This window comes from Andrena cerasifolii, chromosome 6 (assembly GCF_050908995.1).
Source record: "Andrena cerasifolii isolate SP2316 chromosome 6, iyAndCera1_principal, whole genome shotgun sequence".
NCBI classification, from domain to species: domain Eukaryota; kingdom Metazoa; phylum Arthropoda; class Insecta; order Hymenoptera; family Andrenidae; genus Andrena; species Andrena cerasifolii.
Genome location: NC_135123.1, coordinates 1,411,756 through 1,430,385, shown reverse-complemented (window position 1 = coordinate 1,430,385; position 18,630 = coordinate 1,411,756). Strand labels below are relative to the sequence as shown.

General features: G+C 44.7%; 1 protein-coding gene and 1 long non-coding RNA gene across 3 annotated transcripts in view; one reads left to right on the top strand and one right to left on the bottom strand.

Annotated features, from left to right (window-relative positions):
* Window positions 1–18,630, bottom strand: part of Yellow-b (L-dopachrome tautomerase yellow-b) — a 70,522-nt gene that overhangs the window by 2,512 nt on the left and 49,380 nt on the right. The window lies entirely within an intron of this gene.
* Window positions 1–18,630, top strand: part of LOC143369810 (uncharacterized) — an 86,220-nt gene that overhangs the window by 47,349 nt on the left and 20,241 nt on the right. The window lies entirely within an intron of this gene.

The window sequence follows — 18,630 nt, the reverse complement described above, 5'->3', positions numbered from 1 at the left end:
AATTTTTTAATAGTATATGTACTAAACTGTTTATTAGTTACAGTTAGGAATATTTGAAAAAACTTGGATTATTTATCAAACTCGCGCATAAAAAAGCATGATTAGAACTGACATACAATGTCACAGAAATTATATGGAGATGTTATAGAACATAGATGCATTCAAATTTAGAAAAATTGTTCAAATAAATATGCAATGAGCCATTTGAAGTGTTTATACTTTTATAGAAACACAAAAGTTGGAAAAATAATGAAGATATTAAATCGTTTAATCATTATGGTTACAACTATTTTGAAAAGATAATAATACACTTAAGTCGTTAATAATAAAATATTGCTAAATATAAATATCACAAAAGATATTCCTGTATATTCTAAAATATTGTAAATTCGCATAATGTACATCTGTAGATTCTGGTAAGTAACTACCTGTAAATCGGATTAGTTTATCTAGGATAATATATTGAATTTGGTTACTGTTAAATAGTTTCGTGCGACGTATGTCGTGTTTTGGCATATTTTGGTCAAGAAAACTTTACCAGTCCATTGGTACTATTTTCAAAGAGATGGGATGAAAATGATGAAAAATGAGATTCTCGTCATTGGACGATACTATATTGGCTGCGTTCAGCCGACAAAACCGGTAAGACAACGGTTGCGAGATCACCAGTGATCAGTGATCAGTATCTGCTGAACGACATGTGTTCGAAATGATCATATCCGGCAGGTTTACCAAAAAAAATGGATCCAGTATTATTAATTAATCTGGATAGTGGTTTGGATTTCAATTTAATATTAAAATATTAGTAGATGAATTGGGATTTCCGTTTCCGGTCGCGAGCGTGACAGAAGTGTCTGGTATTGCGAGCTGGGTGAAGGAGGAGTGAGTGAAGGTTGGGGAGAGGTGAGGAAGGGAGGGGTGTAATGGGAATAGGGCAGGGATAGTGGGTGGCGAAGTACGAAGCGGATAAGGGAGCGTTTTGGAGGTTAGGTGAGGAGACAGGTGTTGTGTGGTGGGAAGAGAAAGGCAGAGGAGTTGGTAGAAAGATCTGTCGGACAGGAGAGGAATTAGGAAGAGCTTCCAAAAAGGCGGGAGATTTGAAAAGGAGTAAAAAGATAAAAGAAGAAAGGGTAAAGGGTAAAGGATAAAAGGGCAGAGAAGGTTAGAACGGGAGGAGGAGGTGAAATGGAGGAGGATAAGGGAGAGAAGGGGAGGGAAGGGGGAAGGGAAAGAGAGATGGGATAAAGAAGAAAAAAGGATAGCGGTTAGGGGAGGAAAGACGAGGGAAGGAGAGTGTGACTACTGAGAGTACCGTGAGCAGCAGTGCGGGTAACCTGGACAGTTATTGGGGGAAAAAGAGGAAGGAGAGGGAGGAGGAAGAAGGGATGGAGGCGGAGGGGAAGAGTGTAGGGTTTAAAAAGTGTGTGAAGACGATGAGATCGCCAGAGGGAGGGAGGAAAAGGCGGGAAGCGAGGAAAAAGAGGAGATAAGGGAGGAGAAAGTGTTGGTTTTGTTTAAGTAATGAAAGTTTATTTATGCAAAAATTATCTCTTATATTACTGCTCTGGAATGCATGAGAAGACAGGGCTGTAATGTTTATATCCGGATGTTTATAGCGATAGCATGACCAACCGATAGAGTCCATGTGCTTGACGAATCTTTCCTCATGAATTCATTCTGCCGAATCATTTCGTTAAATAAAGACGTTCCGTCCAAGTGTCCTGAATAAAATCAAGATTCTAAACTATTAATGTGTCTTGAGTTTCCATGGCCTAATTCCCAATAGAAAGAGGAAATGAGGAAGGAGATGAGGCAGCTGAAAGAGGAGATGAGGAAGGAGATGGAGGAAAGAAGAAAGGTTATGTAGGAATGGAGAGAGAAAAGGAGGAGGTGGTAGGAGGAGAGGAGGGAGGAGAAAAAGAGGAGGGAAAAGATGGAAGAAAAATTAGAGAGAATGGAAGAGAGGGATGGGAGGGTGGAGGACATATTAGAGAAGGTAGTGATATGGGAAATGGAAAAGGAAAGGGAAGGGTAGCAGGGAGACGAAGGATGGAGGAGGTATGGAGGAATTAGGATAAGATTGAGGAGGATAGTGTTAAAACAGGACACAAAGGAGAGGGAGAGGAGAAGAAATAATGTGGTGGTAAGGGGGATTGGGATAGGAGAGAACGTGGAGAAGGAAGTGAAGAAATTATGGGCAAGGATGGGAATGGAGGAGGGAGGGATAAGAGAGATGAGAAGGGCAGGGAGAATGGGAAAAGAAGAGAACGGATTGGTATTGGCGAAACTGACGGGGAGGGAGAAGACGAAGGTGATGGAGGCAAGGAAGAAACTGAATGGCAGGAGGGAAAGGATAAATGATGACTTAACGAAGGAAGAAAGGAAGGCGAGGTGGAAGGTGGAAAGAGAGGCGGAGAAGGAAAGGGAGGGGTCAAGAAGGTACAAGTCGGGTATATAAAAATGTGGGTAAACGGGAAGATGAAAAGGTGGGCCGAATTAGGGGAAATATAGTACACGATGAACAGGGAAACGAATGTTAGTGGTAAAGGGGAGGGAGAGGAGATGAAGGGGGAAAGGAGTAGGAGGTAAAGGAAGATGTAAGGTCGCCTTCTGGAAAGTGGCAGGGGTGAAGAATAAAGATGAGGAGTTTTGGAAAGGTCTGGAAAAATGGGAGGTGATAGTGTTGGGTGAAATATGGGTCGAGGAGAGGGAATGGGAGTATGTTAGGGGAGACTGCCGAAGAATTATGTGTGGGAAAAGCAGTGGGACAGGAGGGAAAGCAAGAAAGGAACAGCGATAGGGGGGTTGATAATGGGGGTGAGAAGGGGATTGGATTTTAGGACAGGGAGAAGAGGGGGAATGGGAAGGGATAATGATGTGGAAATTGGGGGGGGGGGTGGAGAGTTATAGGGGTATACGTGAATAAGGACTTGCAAAGGAAGCTGGAGGAGCTGGAGGAGTGGATAGAGGAGAGAGAGGAGGGAGTGAGAGTGATAATTGAGGGAGACTTCAATGCGAGGACAGGAAGGGAAGGAGGAATGATATGGGAGGAGAAGGAGGAAGAGTATGAGGGGGGGGGGAATTGATGTGTAGGGAGAGAAGAATGCAGGAGGAGAAAAGGTGGAAAATGATAAGAGATTCGGGGTACAATAAGTGGTATAGGACGGTGAAGGGTGGAGGTGCCAGGTTATTTGAGAAAGGGATGGGGGAAAGCAGGTGGCAAAGGGTGGCGAAATTTAGATTGGGGAATGGGATGAGGGGTAGGAGGTACTGGGAGGAGGACGAAGAAGGGGGGTGGCATGAGAGGGTGGGGGAGGTACTCGATGACGAGGGAGTGGGGAGGAGGGAATGAGGAGAGTGGAGGAAAGGAGAGGAGAATGAGTGGAGCAATAGGAGAAGAAGGAATGAGAGTGAGTGGTGGCGTGTGGAAGCGGGGATCAAAGGATAGGGAAGGGAGGGGGGTGTAGGTGGCGTGCGTGGCGGAGGGGAGCGAGCGAGCGGGCGAGTAGTGGTTAAGAGGCGTGTAGGTTTAAGGAATAGGTTTAAGGAATAGATTTAAGGAATATGTTAAGGAATAGGTTAACAAATAGGTTTAAGGAATAGGTTAAGGAATAGGCTAAAATGAACGTAGAGGTAAGAGAAGGTGGATTTGTAAGGATTGTAATCCCCAAGGGGAAGCAAATAAACATTATATATAGTAGATGAATTGATAGAACTTACAAATAATGATTTACTAATAACAGAAGTTATAGTTTCCCTATATACTAATAATTTGTTTAAAGAACATTTTCGAATATCACGCATAAGTTTTGAAGTAAGTATACATTTGTTAATCGAGTGATAGTTTTAAAATGCAGAAAATAAAATATATAACCTATATTATTGGATATTACATTGTACTTGTATTATTTTGAACGGGTCTCGACATCTTGAAACACCATTGAACTGATCCCAGATCCCAAATGTACCGTAGTTTATTTCCGGTTCACAAAATGGCGACCGGTTACTAAACATGTTGAGTAGGTGGTAAGTGAGCGGTTGCGATTAGAGTAAAATCTAGGGAAATCACTCACTGGTTGCTCACCGGTTGTGTCGGCTGAACGCATCAAGATAACGCATTGTAAGATAACGCATGCGTCAGTCACCAAGACCCCAAGTCGCCGCCGCCGGTCCTCTATGTTTGGCGCTCGCCGCTTGGTTGAGCGCGACGCTCGGCGACTCGAATAAACACGCTCAACGCTGACGAAAGTTATTCGTGGCTTTATTCGATGGCTTCGAATAAAAGATAAATGCCACGGGTGAAAAACTTATTCGATGTTACGAATAAAACCTTCGAATAAAAGAATTATCTTTTATTAAGAATTATCTTTTATTCGTCGGATAAATTCTCCGAATAAACTTATTTATTCGTTCCTCTTCGAATAAAGATAATTTCGATTATTCGAGGCTCGAATAACGAATAATTTTTTTTTTATTCGTTATTTGAGATATTTATTTACAATTCGACAAATTTTTGCCCAACTCTGCGACACAGTCACCTGGCCTTGCTCGAATCGAGAAGTTGTAGGAGGAACTAGATAAAAGAATAAGAAAATGTGTCCAAAAGTCAAAGAACGAATTGTGAAGAAGGTTACAAGATAGTTGGGAAAAATGGATTGAACAATATTAAAAAATTAATCAAAAGGTCGCTGCTGTTAGTTCAAGAGGACATATTTCAACGAGGAAGATACAATTTGAAATACAATTTGAAATACACATTCTCTACAATATAAACAATTATTGCATCATCCTGAAAGTTTGCACGGTTTTTGTTGTAGGCATTTGGTTGGGAAACTGCCTATGATGCGATTTGGCCCATAGGTGGCGCTCCATTGAGTAGCGTTCCAAAGAAAGTAATCGCGTGGAGTCGGCATTGAGCGAACATGCGTTTTAAATGGGACTGTTGACACTTTCCGGCAATGACCGGCAACGTTCCGTCAACGGCATGAACCGACGCCGGCTGACATTGTGGCGAAAAATGTTTTGTCGGTTCGTGACGGTCCGTGTCAAGACGTGTCGTCGTTGGTTTGCCAGTGTGAATCAGTAAACGGCAGAGACCGCATGCAGCAGAGGATGAATTCCGAAAAATTGATATAGCATGTTAAGTTATGTGTGCCTTTGTATGCAACGGACCATCCTAACTACAGCGATAGTGGGATATTATATGTAATTAGTATTTTTACTTCGCTTTCCACACGAAGCTTTAATTATTCTTTATCAAACAAAGAGCGGCGACTGAAATCTTCTGAAGGCCACACAGAAGGGTGACCTTGAAAATACAAGACCAGGGTCATTCAAAGCGGGTACTCTAAACAGTATTTTTACTGTATAGACATATAGTTTATGCTTGCCGAGATTCGCGCTTTTTTATTTATAGCGCCGATTAGCTAATTCTGTTTCGTTTGGCATACTTCAAGTCCAAACATAAACATGGAAAGACGTGATTCGTGAAGTAGATAGGGTATGCCGATTCTGGACCGAGTGTGGGCGAGGGGGTGAGGTGGGGGGGGGGCACGTTCTTGGGTGAGCTGGGTACCGAGTTCGTAGGTGAGGGCGATGGCGTCACAGGGGAGGGAGGGTGGATTTCAAAGTTTAAAAATGACTTGTGACGTCCCGGCCCAACTACGGTATCGCGACTTAGTGTCGGCGAGCACCACCAGAGGTCTAATCTTCTCGCAAGTCCTAATTCTCTCTCTCATTCATATATATACAAGTTCCAAATTATGTCCTCTTGTGTCCCCGTGTGTGTAGGGTAGGGGCCGTCAGCTATAGCCCTACTGATGAGTCTGGCTGACGGTCCTGAGACGAAACGCACCTCTTCTTTTCCTTCTCGATCCTGACAAAGCCGATTTACCCGCCCCGCACAGTTACTCTATTGCGGCGTAACCGGCCCGGCCTTAGGGTTTAGGTTACGTTGGAGGCGACGGGGCAAGAACTCCCTTCTCGTCCAAAACGTTCCGGCAATTCTGGACGTGACAAACGTCGCACGCTGTAGCGGATCTGACATCACCGTCGGCAGTGGTGACTAACCGGATAAAGGGATCACCACCTTAGAAACGGAAAAAGCGTTCGTCCCGGAGAGGACTCATCAGTAAGGCTACCTGACGGAACCCTGCCTTAGATATGCTGGGTACAACGCATTTCATATTGGCGCCATCTACCGGATGTTCAAGGTACTTTGGGTCCGCGTCGGTATCCAAATACGCCCAAGCCCGCGTCGGTAAATTCCCTAGGTTTCTCATATATTTCGTATTGGCGCCACTTGTTGGATGTTTAGGGTACTTTAGGCACGCGTCGCCGCTGCGTAATCTCCGCACGCTTGCGGGGATCGGTGGACAGGCGCGACCGCAACCGATTCGTGGAAATTCGCGTCATCGATGTACGGAAGAGGGTGGTCCATGATTTCTGAGAAAGATAATGAAGCATAGCGCGCGTCTGGGTTAAACGTGTTTTGGCGCCTATATGCACGCGCTTCATGCCGTGTGTTTATTTAAATCGTGGGACCAATACAGCGCATGTGCAATGATGTAAACATATATCGATAATTATTCGGGGTAGAGTTCCGAGTATTTTAATGATCGAGGAGGCTGTAAGTCAATTGTCAATTCCTTTCCTTATTACATTAATTGTTATTATCTTTATATTATACCTAAGCCTTTCAATGTTAGCAATAAGTTAAACACACGCAAGCGAGCGTACGAATAGAGTGCGACCCGGCGGCGACTGAGAGAACCTAGTGACGCGAACGCATGCGCAGTGCCATTCACTCGACAAGTGAATCGAATGCGGACCAGGAGCGAATAGAGCGCGCGTGCGCGGAACATACGTTAAGCCAGACACCGAACAAACCAAGTGCAGTGCGCGAGTGGCGGGAATCGGATGTAAAATCCGATTGGTGCGCGAGACCGCGCAGCAACTGATTAGCGCGGCCCAAGTACCAGCAAGGAGTATAAATATAGGCCTGCCAGCAGCAGAAAGCAGTCTTGAGACTTGATTCTGTCTCTCAGCTTCCATCTTTGGCCGCTTTAATTAGCCCCAGAGCCACAAGGTATCTACAACTAAGGCCGCTTCAATTAGCCCCAGAGCCACGAGGTATCTACAACTGTGGCCGCTTTAATTAGCCCCTTGGCTTTCATCCTCTCAAATTTCTTAACTTAACATTTTAAATCGACCGAAGCGCCATTTCTTCTATTACATATTACACCGACTTCATGTCGAGACATTTCTGTTCAATTAGCGATTTAGTATCGTACAGTTATACAAGGTTTAATATTAATTAACGCCTCATTTATACTATTCGAAACCGAAATCAAACGATATTCTTAATTACCGATTTAGCGTCGAAACCGAAATCAGACGATATTCTTTATTACCGACTTACCGTTGAAACCGAAGTCAAACGATATTCTTTATTACCGACCGACACGTCGGTACGAAATTATCTTATGTTGTATTAATTTATCGTCATAGTTCACACGACTCAGTGCAGTATTATTATGTTCCATTTTCGACCTAGCGTCAAAACCTATTTTTGAATAAGTTATTTTTTTATTATTGTTAAAAGAAGGACTCTCGTTTCTTGAATTTCATTTCTTTATCGGACGCCAACCGAACCAATCCCACAATCCCACGGGTAAACCGCTCTATTCGTGGAATCTCCTCTAATTAACGGCAACGCCTCGTTAGAGAACGTTACACGCGGCAGCCCATGGAGTAAACACGACATTGCACCGCACGATGGCGTGTGTTTATATTGATCAGGATTGAACGCGTTTTGGCGCACACGTGCACGCTCTTCATGCCGTGTGTTCGTATTTCAATCGTGGGACCGATGCAGCGCACATGCACTAAAGAAATGAATTAGGTAAATCGTAAGTATAGTTTTTGTGTAAATTGGATTATTGGTGCGTGCATTCAATTGGACGGTATTCTAACAATGTTATGCGTTTGTTTTAGTATGAGTTCGAGAATCTGGTAAAAGCGTGGAGCGGCGGAAGGCGATTAGACATCTCGTAAGTGATGTTTAATGAAAATTATATTGGTGCGCGTGCACCATTCAACGGTGTTTTAATCGAGTCGTCTGTTTGTTTCAGCATCGCCAATACCCGACGCGGAAGAACGGGAGGATCTGCCGCGAGTTGCGGTGGAAAATCCGATTCGCTCGGCGCATGTGGCGCAAAGATACTTTAGACATAGAATTCATGATTTTTTAGGGAGATTATTCGTTTTGGGGGTTGCGGTAATTATTTGAAAAGTAAGTAAAAGTGAAATGTAATTGTTTTGACATTTCGCACTAATACCAACTTTTTATATATAATAATAATTTGGATAATATAATTTGAATTTCGACCGTAAAAATTGTTCTTATTAAAAGAGACGATTTCGGCGCACTGGTTTGATCTATTAAATAAACTTTCTAAAAGACTTCCTATTAGAATTCTTGTTTCTAGTTTTCTATGGTCTGACTATTGTTACATATTATTGTCAACGTTATGTAATTATGTGTTCTGACACCTATGAGTGATGGATTATTTACCACATAAGCAATAACGGTGGTATCGTGACAGTTTGGTTGTGAGGCTTTTGAGTTTCGTCCTTTCAATTTATTTCATAATCTTTAACGTTTACCGCTCTGGCATCGTTAGGCTGCACTCTGGTTTACCGTCTAGACGTTCTTGCCTTGTGTCTACTGTTTACCTCAGTCATCGTTCAATCGATTCGGGCATCGCACGTTCCCAGCAATGAACGTGATAATTGTTTATTTTCTTGTATAAAAGCATACGCAGTATTTTTTCCTTTTATCTAACTTTCCTTGAGAATAGTCATAATCACTGACCGAAACGTTGGAATTTGATAAAAATTCTCAAAGTTGCAAAATAGCTTTTATTTAATTATTTAATAGACCGAACCAGTGCGTCGAAATCATCTCTTCTAATTAGAATAATAATTTGGTGCTTTCTCTGTGTGTTGCAGAAAGTAACATCGTCGTTACAATAAACGGGTTTTAAATAAATTAATTTTGAAATAAAACAATTTTTTAATAAATATATTTTTTATTTAAAAAAGGTATGTGTTTATTCATGTACATCCATGCATGCATGCTTAAATTATAAAATCAATATTTGCGTGAAGCAACGTTCGTATGGGAGAGATATTCTTGCTCGTGGGTAAAGTAAGCAGGCGCCGCTGTCGTTGCACTTGTTACGTATGTGGAATTTTCCCATACGCCGCTCTCAACCACTTTTCGAGCTCACGTCTGCGAAGGGAAAACGCCCTAAAATCCTTTTGCTTATCACATACCACTAAGGGGGGTCATGATCTCGACCATCTGGATCACGACCATGGGAACGGGAGTGACACGATGACGACCCCGAAGAATTTCCTTACATGGAAATTTCTAACGCATCCCCACTCATTTTTGGGACTATATAAACCCTTCGGTTTCTACCCTCTGCGGTTAAAAGCAGTACAGTCACGCGTAGAGTAACGTCGTGTCACGCTCGTACCGAGTCGGTTGAATTCAGTAAGATCGAGCAAAAGTCTCCGTCGGAATCATAGTTGACCTCATAGAATCCGCGAGTTCGGTTTATATTCTATTGGGCACTTTGAAACAGCCAATCGTACGCCCCGCATCGCCAGTGCGTCAACACCGAGCAAATTAGTGGTAATCTATACACATTTACTACACTATTTAATCGCGACACCTACATTTGTACAATAATTGATTATTGAATACACAAATGGTGTTCACGTCTAAATCGAGTAGATTCGTTAAAACCCATCTTTTACCCAGCGATCCTTATAATATTAGTAGCACTCACCCACTGATACAACTTTACCGCTCGAGTTGTATCAAACATAAATTAAGAGTTACGAGGCATTACTAACATTTCCCGCGACTCCCTGATCTAGCATCAGGTTCGTTCGCAACCTTTCATCCAAAACAAGGAATCTTTACCAACCTAGTGGCTCCCCGATTTCGCATCGGGTTCGTCCACGTTTAACCCTCCTACGGCTCCCTGATTTCGCATCAGGTTCGTCCGTGTCCTACAGCTCCCTGGTTTCGCACTAGGTTCGTCTGTGAATAATCCAACCTCCTAACAGCTCCTCGACTTCGCGTCGAGTTCGTCTGTGAACATCATCCTAGTGACACCCCGATTTCGCATCGGGTTCGTTCACGACGTTTCATCCTCCTGCGGCTCTCTGATTTCGAATCAGGTTCGTCCGCGCTTGACTCCATTCCTAGAGGCTCCCTGATTTCGCATCAGGTTCGTCCTCGCCGCCAATAATCCAAGCGGCTCCCTGATTTCGCATCAGGTTCGTCCGCGCACCTAACTAACAAATTCATAAACCGTATTCCTTGGGAAATACCCTTCTCGCCGACCTCTCGCGTTGCCGCAGCCCCGGCTCGTAACACACTCATAGTGCACGGTGTCTGGCGTGATCCCGAAATAATCGTCGTCAACGTCATAGCCGCCGTCATCTTCAACGGTTTGATCGTTTTTGTTGTTGGTGATCTTCCGCTCCTTCAGCTGGTAAAAATTGCAGATATCCTCAATGATTATGTCCGGTAGTAGTTGTAGCATCCAGGTTTTCTTTTGCGCACCTTTCACGATAACAAACTCAATGTCCGCGAGTGCACTGGTGAGCAGTTCCGGAAGTTTGGAGTATGGAACGTAGCCGTCAGACCAGCGAAGCCCGTGATGATGTTTCGCGAGCCAGGACTCTTGACGGTTCTCGTACGATTTAAAATGTCCCCAGAAGTACGGTGGTTCGAAAATCCAATGACTGATCATCTGCGTTTTATCGTTGTTACTGTGTACGCGATGAACTCGCGTTCCATATTGAAACCTTGTGTATCGACAATGGCGAACATTATTATTCGTTTAGGTAGCAGCGACGGCGACGGTGGCAGAACAGCAACTGAGCACTTCAACATCGACATTTTCACAGTAGTAGCAGCCGCAGTAATAATAGTCGTAGTATTCGTTGATCGTTCACACACACACACACGTACACTATGTTAGTTTACGTACCACGTTAGTCAGAGGACCGTATTCGACTATACGATCGTGTATGATCATATAGTACGCGGTAGTATTATCGGGAACATTTTCTTTGCATTCGAAATCTATTCGCACGTCCACCGTAGCGCTCTCCAACGACTCGTTTTGCCTAGAACAATCTATAACCGTTATAGGCGCGTATTGAATGAATTCGATCGCGTTCAGCAACGGTTCTCCGTGACCGTAGTACAATCGGCCGAATTTCGCGTACATGTCGTACAGGAGTGCGTATTTATACTTATCGAAATCCAAGTTCAAATCGTCATACGGATACATCTCTGAATTTAGGTACACTCGAACGTTCGTGAGTTTACACGTGTCGAATCCGCTCACGGTTCTATCAAGACGATTCTTTCGATCGGTTTGCATGGCGAATAGTACGTATCGGGATTTCTCGATTTGCGACGTAGCTTTCACGGTCCACGTGTGTTTCGTTGTCGCTTGCAGTAACGGGTACTCGTACAGGTCCCACGATCGGAAACTCATCGCGATTGGCCGACCGCTTTCCAGGATATGCAGCATCGATAGTTTGTTCACTTCCTCCAAAGCGATGTGGGGCATACGCCACTGTACCTTGTGTATCTCTAGTTTCGGCCTCGCAGTGGCGGAGGTATCGTACATCGCGTTCGTATCGACTCGCGATCGAATAAAGTTCAGCTCGTGCCACGTATTCATCACGATGTGCTTGTAACCATCGCAGAATTCTAATAACACGTTCAGGGGTACGCAGAAATTGAAAGCGCCAGAATGAAAAATGTCTTTATCGCACGCGATGGTATAATTCCAACCGGCATTCGCAAGCACTTTACTTCTATCGACCAACAACGAAACGTAATGTTTCAACACAGTAGCGATCCTCGGATTTCGGCAACGATCGATCTCGACACCGTTCAATTCGTATCGAATCTCATCGAACACGAACGCGACGCAATTGTTGTCGAGAACAGCGGTCACGGAAGTCCCAGGAGTTTGGGTGTCCTGCGCCGTCAATGTGCCATAACCTTCGATGTAGCAAAAACTTTCGCACGGAAGAGTGTACAGATCTTGCTGCTGTATGGGGATTCTTATCTCGTCGCTATTGGCGAACGTCGTGTTGGCGTACGGATTATACGTATGTAACTCGATCTTCGTGATACGATTGTCGAAAGTTGGCGTATTCGCCACGTCCAGAATAATAGACATCGTGGTTGCGCGTCACTCTCTCCGCTTGTCTAATAGGCGACGATGAATTCTAGCGATCGTAGGAAACGTGCATTTCAACGAGTCAACAACTTTCTTATGCTTCTTACCGGTCCTCTTCTTATGTCGTTCTCATTGTCGATCGAGTAATCGTTGCTTCAGGTACTCACCGGTAGCGTCTAATTCGTAGGAACCGTGAAGGATCACAATGCATTCATGAGCGACGGCGACACTATTGTTGTCGGCGTAATAGTCGGCGACGAAGTAGAATTTATCGCTGTTCGAATCGATATTAAGGTCGAGTTTCCTAGCTGCGGTCGGCGGCGGCGGCCAGACTCCAGCCGCGCTGCGTTCAGAATCCCACTTGGGTTTGAGCGCACTTGAAATGGTCTATGGCCGAGGATTCATACCTGTTTCAGAAATAACTTAATTCTTTATTCCTTATCGTATCGATATGGAAGTGACACCAATGGATTCCTTATGTTTTTCCGATGAAAATTATACGAAATTTCATGGAAATCCGACTATTATTAATGAAGACAACTTGAAATGATATAAATTAATTTTTCATGGACTTTCCTTCATATGGTTCGAATTACGTCGTTCTTAGTGTTTTCATCGGCGAAACATAAGGAATCGATTAACGTCGTTTTCGCAAAGATTTTGTGAGAAATGCGAAAATCCTGGGCATTTCTGAGTTTTTAATAATATTCGAACCGTTTCGAGGGTCGAAAGCCATAAAATTCGGTGAGGCACTGCGAGGGCTTGTCCTTGACGAGCGTCGGGCGACTCCTGCCCGAGAGGAATACCATTTACTTTAATTATAGTACATGTGTGTTTTGTAATAAAGTGTTTCTATCGTCTCCTGAATTCAACAACTGGCATCCAAACATTTACGCTCCTACAATTCACCGCCAATACTCCTCGTGGAGAGACACTAGAAGAAAAGGGGTAGCCCGCTATCGACGCATGGTCCTCTCGAGTATAAACACGCGCTTCAATATCAAAACAAAAGCATGCGTTGACGTATTCCTTGCGAGAGAAGGTGGGCATTAGGGAGGAGGTATTTCTGTGAAGAGGGCCTCTTCAAGAGAGCAGCCGTTTTTGAGGGATACAAATCCGATTGGTTCTGATACAATCTGCTCCCTATGGTTGTAATTTAGGCCAGCAACCTTCACTCCTCCTAACCTAACCAATCCAACATGCATCCCTCCCAAAAGAACCGGCCATCCGTGCGTAGAAGCAAGTGCGAAATAAAAGTAACGATGCGCTTCTCGATACCGCAGATGTACCTGCCTAAGTAGCATTTCTGAAGGAAAAGAATTGTCCAGCCTTTGGGCTTGCCATCCCTAACCCAGACCTTTGGCAGGTAGGTATCAGTTTCAACAGGCAATGCCACACGTGGCGCCAGTAAGACCGTCCCCGGTCCTTCCTATTCCAGAGGGTTTTCTTCCAGTGAAAATCAGTAATTTTGCAAGCGCAATATCTTAAAAACCAGTGGAAATAAGGTGTATACATTAAAGCTTATTGAATTTGTCTTGGAACGCACTATCAACTCAGGTCTTCAAAAAAAGATAGTTCCATTCGAAAAACCGAACTTGACCATCGTATCTTTTAAAATAATAATCGAAAAAAAATCGTCTCGGCTAATAAATTAGCCCCCTCGAACCATTCAATTACATATTTTTTAAAAAATTTTATCTCCAGTACATTAGGAGATATCCAGCTGTCCAGTCTTCCCGCGGACACCCTGTATATTAATTACACAGTTCGACAAAATTTGACTTTTTTCAGACTTGTAACATTCAATAGTCGTTTCTTATAGGTTTTCGTGCCCTAACAACGAATCCGCAAACTGTTTCTCGCCATCGCCCTCAGTTTTTGAGAAATTCGATTTTGAAAAAAAAAACTGCAAATTTTCAACTTTGAACATCTTTTGTGTCGAAGCGGTAATACTTATTCGGTTGCTCGTTACGTCAAATTATTCTATGAATCCTACCGAATACAGCAATATAAGTTATTATTGCATTATGAACATTTAAATATGTTTAAGCAACGATTAAAGGGGAGAGAATATCGAAATGCCTCCATCTTTGAAGATATCTTTCAATTTATTTCCAAAACTAAGGATCTAGAAGAAAATTTGACTACTCCTCGCGATGCAACTGACATTTTTCCATCGGAAAGCATCAACAGAAGCGGTAAGTGACGGAGTGGCGGAGTGAACAAGGCGGGTGAATTGGCTGAATGGGTTTTACTGAGTCGCGTGTACAACACAGCCCGGCCAGGTTTATGCTGGCTTACAAGAGGCTAACGACTTAATGCTTAACCTTAGCCTTAAGCTATCGCACCGACGCTGGTTTGTCGCGGACGCGGTTGCGGCGCGAAGATCGTTACGATTCGGCGGGGGGTGAGGATAAGCGGGGTGGTCGTTCTGGTGCCCTGACTGTGGTTTCCACCAATGGCCCTGACCGGGAAGTCTTGAGTCCGATCGCCCAGTGGGTAAAACCGGCGAGAGATACGGAGACTGTACGATGTCCCCCGGGCAGGCGTAGCCTGTTCCCACGGTTGACGGTGGATTCGACTTGCGTCTACAGGTCGGCGAACTCGCGTTCCTCTAGGGACCGTGGAGGTAGGGGGAATCCAAAAAGGCACAGTGATACACCTTGTAGTACACAAGAGATCGCTGGGAGAGTTCTGACCGTTCGCCTGTAAAGCTCGTGGTAGATTCTGCCTCACGGGCCCGCCGCGCTGGCTTATATGCGGCGCCACGCGAAGTCCGGTGAGCGAGAGCGCCGCTCGGCGCGCAGCCATCTTGCGGCCGCGCTCGATAGCAGCGGGTCGCGCCAGGCGCGAATGGTGGCGGAAAGATCAGCGTCCCACCGTTATAACTCGTTACAAACTCGCTCATACATTCACACACACACACGCACGCGCGCGCGCGCAAGCACACACACACACACACGCACACTTATCATCAGTCATGCCAACCTAAAGAAAACACACTTCCCTGGAATTACTTATATATGTTTCTAACAAACAATCGGTATCCTGTACGATCGCTGAAACTGCAAGTTACAGGTCACGTGGGCCGCGCCTCGGTACTCGCCCGTCGAGTGGCAATGGTCGCGCTCTTTTTTGTCCGCGTCGACGAAGGGCCAACCGCACACGTAACACACGATCGCGTCGTTATAACTGCGCCACTGTTGACTCGTCAGCAAGTTCATTAGATTCGCGTTCCGCAACCACGAATACGCAATGTTCGCAAAGTCACGCAGTCCTTGCACGAGCCACTTCACGCATTCGGTTTCGTGACGACACACGTGATAACGGCACAGAGACGCTTCGGTGGAACAATGAATGTAATATCCCACGCTGTACGCCCTGTGCTGTTGGTACGTGTACGTGCGACTCCGCTCCGCAGGTTTGACGTCCTCCAGCATACACTCGAAGTCCGCGTACACGATGAATGGTGTTCGTTCCTTATTTATGAAAATTTCGAACTGCAACCATTTATCCTCCGCGGGCGGCAATTCGACGGCACACTCGTTCAATCGTTGACAGTCTACGTTGTGTTTGGTCAGTCGCTCGGCCGAATAGAAGTAATTCAGGCATCTACAACGATAACAACATTAATAATAATAAACATAAGAATAAATGATACGTCGATCGAAATATTCCGCATTTTACTCACCTTTCGCAAACGAATACTTGATGTCCGTTGTCGAGTTGCTTCGAAATCAGCCTCGAGAGGCTGCGAATGCACGTGAAATGATAACGTTGGGGATCCTTGGGGTCCTGCACCAGTAGCAGGCCCGCGTGTCTCTCTCGCTTGTCCTCGGTCAAACGCAGAGGCGCGCAGCTTCCGTCGGACCACGTGTATACGTTTACAGACAAGTCGTTGAACGTCTCGAAGTCCGCTACCTGATCCATCGTCACGGGATGAGTCATATTGTCAGTGCGAAGCACCGCCGAGTAGAATGGGTACGACGCGACCCTACCCATATGCGTAAGAGCAGGATACAAACTGAAGCACGCATTGTCTCTGCTCTTCACATTCACCACCGCTTTTTTCAGGACGACGGCGCGCAGAAGCGATGCGTCGCAACTGGCTCGAAGTGGATTATGCTTATTAATATTCACTAAAATGTTTAGCACGGCCCATGGGGTCCATCCACTGTCGGAAATTAAATGTGCGCATTGTCGGCCCGTATGCGTGATCGAATCTCTGCATAGGTTGCCCGATACGAAAAGACGCAAACCGCAGAAATTTGTGCTGCACTCTCTCAAGTGCGCCAAAAAGGTAAGCTTGGTGAGGAGACCATATTACAAACGCATACTCCAAAAAGAGCCTAACAATAGCGTCAAGGAGCAGCTTGAAAGTCCTCCAGTTGTTGAACTCCTGCGAATGTCTTATTATAAACCTAAGTTGCTTGGAAGCAGCATTGGTAACTCTGTTGACGTGAATCGAGAAGGAGAACGCAGAATTGTTGGACACACCGAGGTCGCAAACACTCTCTATGCAGGATAATTGCATCGGATCAAGTGAATACGCAAAAACTAGCGTACTGAGTGACCGGGAGAATCTCAACACATGGCACTTCGAGAGGTTTAAGGAAAGCCTATTTCTAGTACACCAATCGGTTAACCGGTCGAGGTCACCCTGGAGATTCAGAGCATCGTTTAAGGATGTAATACGAGCAAATAAGTTAAGGTCATCGGCAAATAACAACGGTGTAGCAAATTGAAAAGAATCCGCAAGATCGTTGATGAAGATATAAATAAGCAATGGCCCCAAATGAGACCCCTGCGGTACTCCCGAAGAAATAAATATAGGTTGGCATAGGCAATCACGAACTCATATAAATTGGGAACGGCCCGTTAGGTAGCTACCTACCCACCGCAACAGCCTTCCATGAAATCCAAAGGCCCCTAACTTACTCCGCAAGATACTATGATCGATAGTATCGAAAGCCTCCTTGAAGTCGATATACACTACATCTACTTGCTGACGCAAATCCAAAGCAGAAGTAACATAGTTTGAGAAAACAGCGAGATTAATCACAGTAGATCTGCCCGGGAAAAAACCGTGTTGCACATCGGATGGGCATTGGATAACCTCGATAGTTTGCTGGAGACAATCTTTTCAAAAATCTTGGGGAAGCAGCTTAGAAAAGATATAGGTCTGTAATTCATGACATCGCCCCCCCCCCTCCCGACTTGAAAATGGGAGCAACAACACTCGACTTCCAGAGAACTGGAAAAATCCCAGAATCAAGTGATAAATTGAATATAATCCATAAAACTCTGGATAGACCGAAAATGTAAGATTTAACGAACATCGGAGGCAACCCGTCGTCACCAGCAGACTTATTGGAGTCTAGATCCTTAATGGCATTAAACACATCCGTGAGACTAATGCTTATGCTCGATAAATGTACAGCGGAATTAAGTTCTCTATCAGGACTGTTAGATAACCGGGAAGGTGCCACGAAGACCGACCTAACTGACTAGAAAAAAGGTTCGCGATTGCCTTGTCCGAGTCCGAGCTCTCATCTCCAAGATGCATACGTGCTGGCACGCAGGAGTCGCCCCTGTTAGCATTCACATGACACCAAAAGGCCTTGACATTGTGTGAGATATTACATTCGAGCCTAGCAATGCAGGAAGCATAATTACGTTTGACCAGCTCCTTACAGCGTGAACGGAGGTGTGAAAAATTAAGGAAATCACACTGTCGGTTATAATGCTTCCGGATACTGTGCGCTCTCTTCTTGCTAGTAATGGCCTGACGAAGTTCACGTGCAAACCAACTGGGGAAGGACGACCTAGAGGTACGATACATGGGCACATAAGAATCTATAGCCTGATATATCTGTGAATAGAGACATCTAACAGCCTCATCAAGAGAGAGGTTACACAGGGCGCTGTCCCAATCGGTACAATTAAGAGCAGAAACGATAGAACCATAATCTGCCCTGAAAAAATCGTACTTAACCGTACCCTGCAAGACTCGCCTGTTGGTAAGGTACCGTAAGGCGAAAAGCAGGAAGCAAGGAATCATCCGGAGAGGAAATGTTAGGCACCGAGAAATTAGAAAAGATTAAATCAAGCATGTTGCCGTTATTATTACGAACTTGGTTATATTGCAGGCAGTTATGGTAGTTAAAGCATTCCGACAACAGTGACGCAGATATGTTAACATCCGTCGCTCCAGTTTGCACAATTGGGACTAGCGCAGATACAGGACCACACTGCCAAGTGACATGCGGTAAATTGTAATCACCCACCATACAGAAATTCAGATCGCCGGCTTGATAAAGCACCTCGTCTATACTGTTACAAT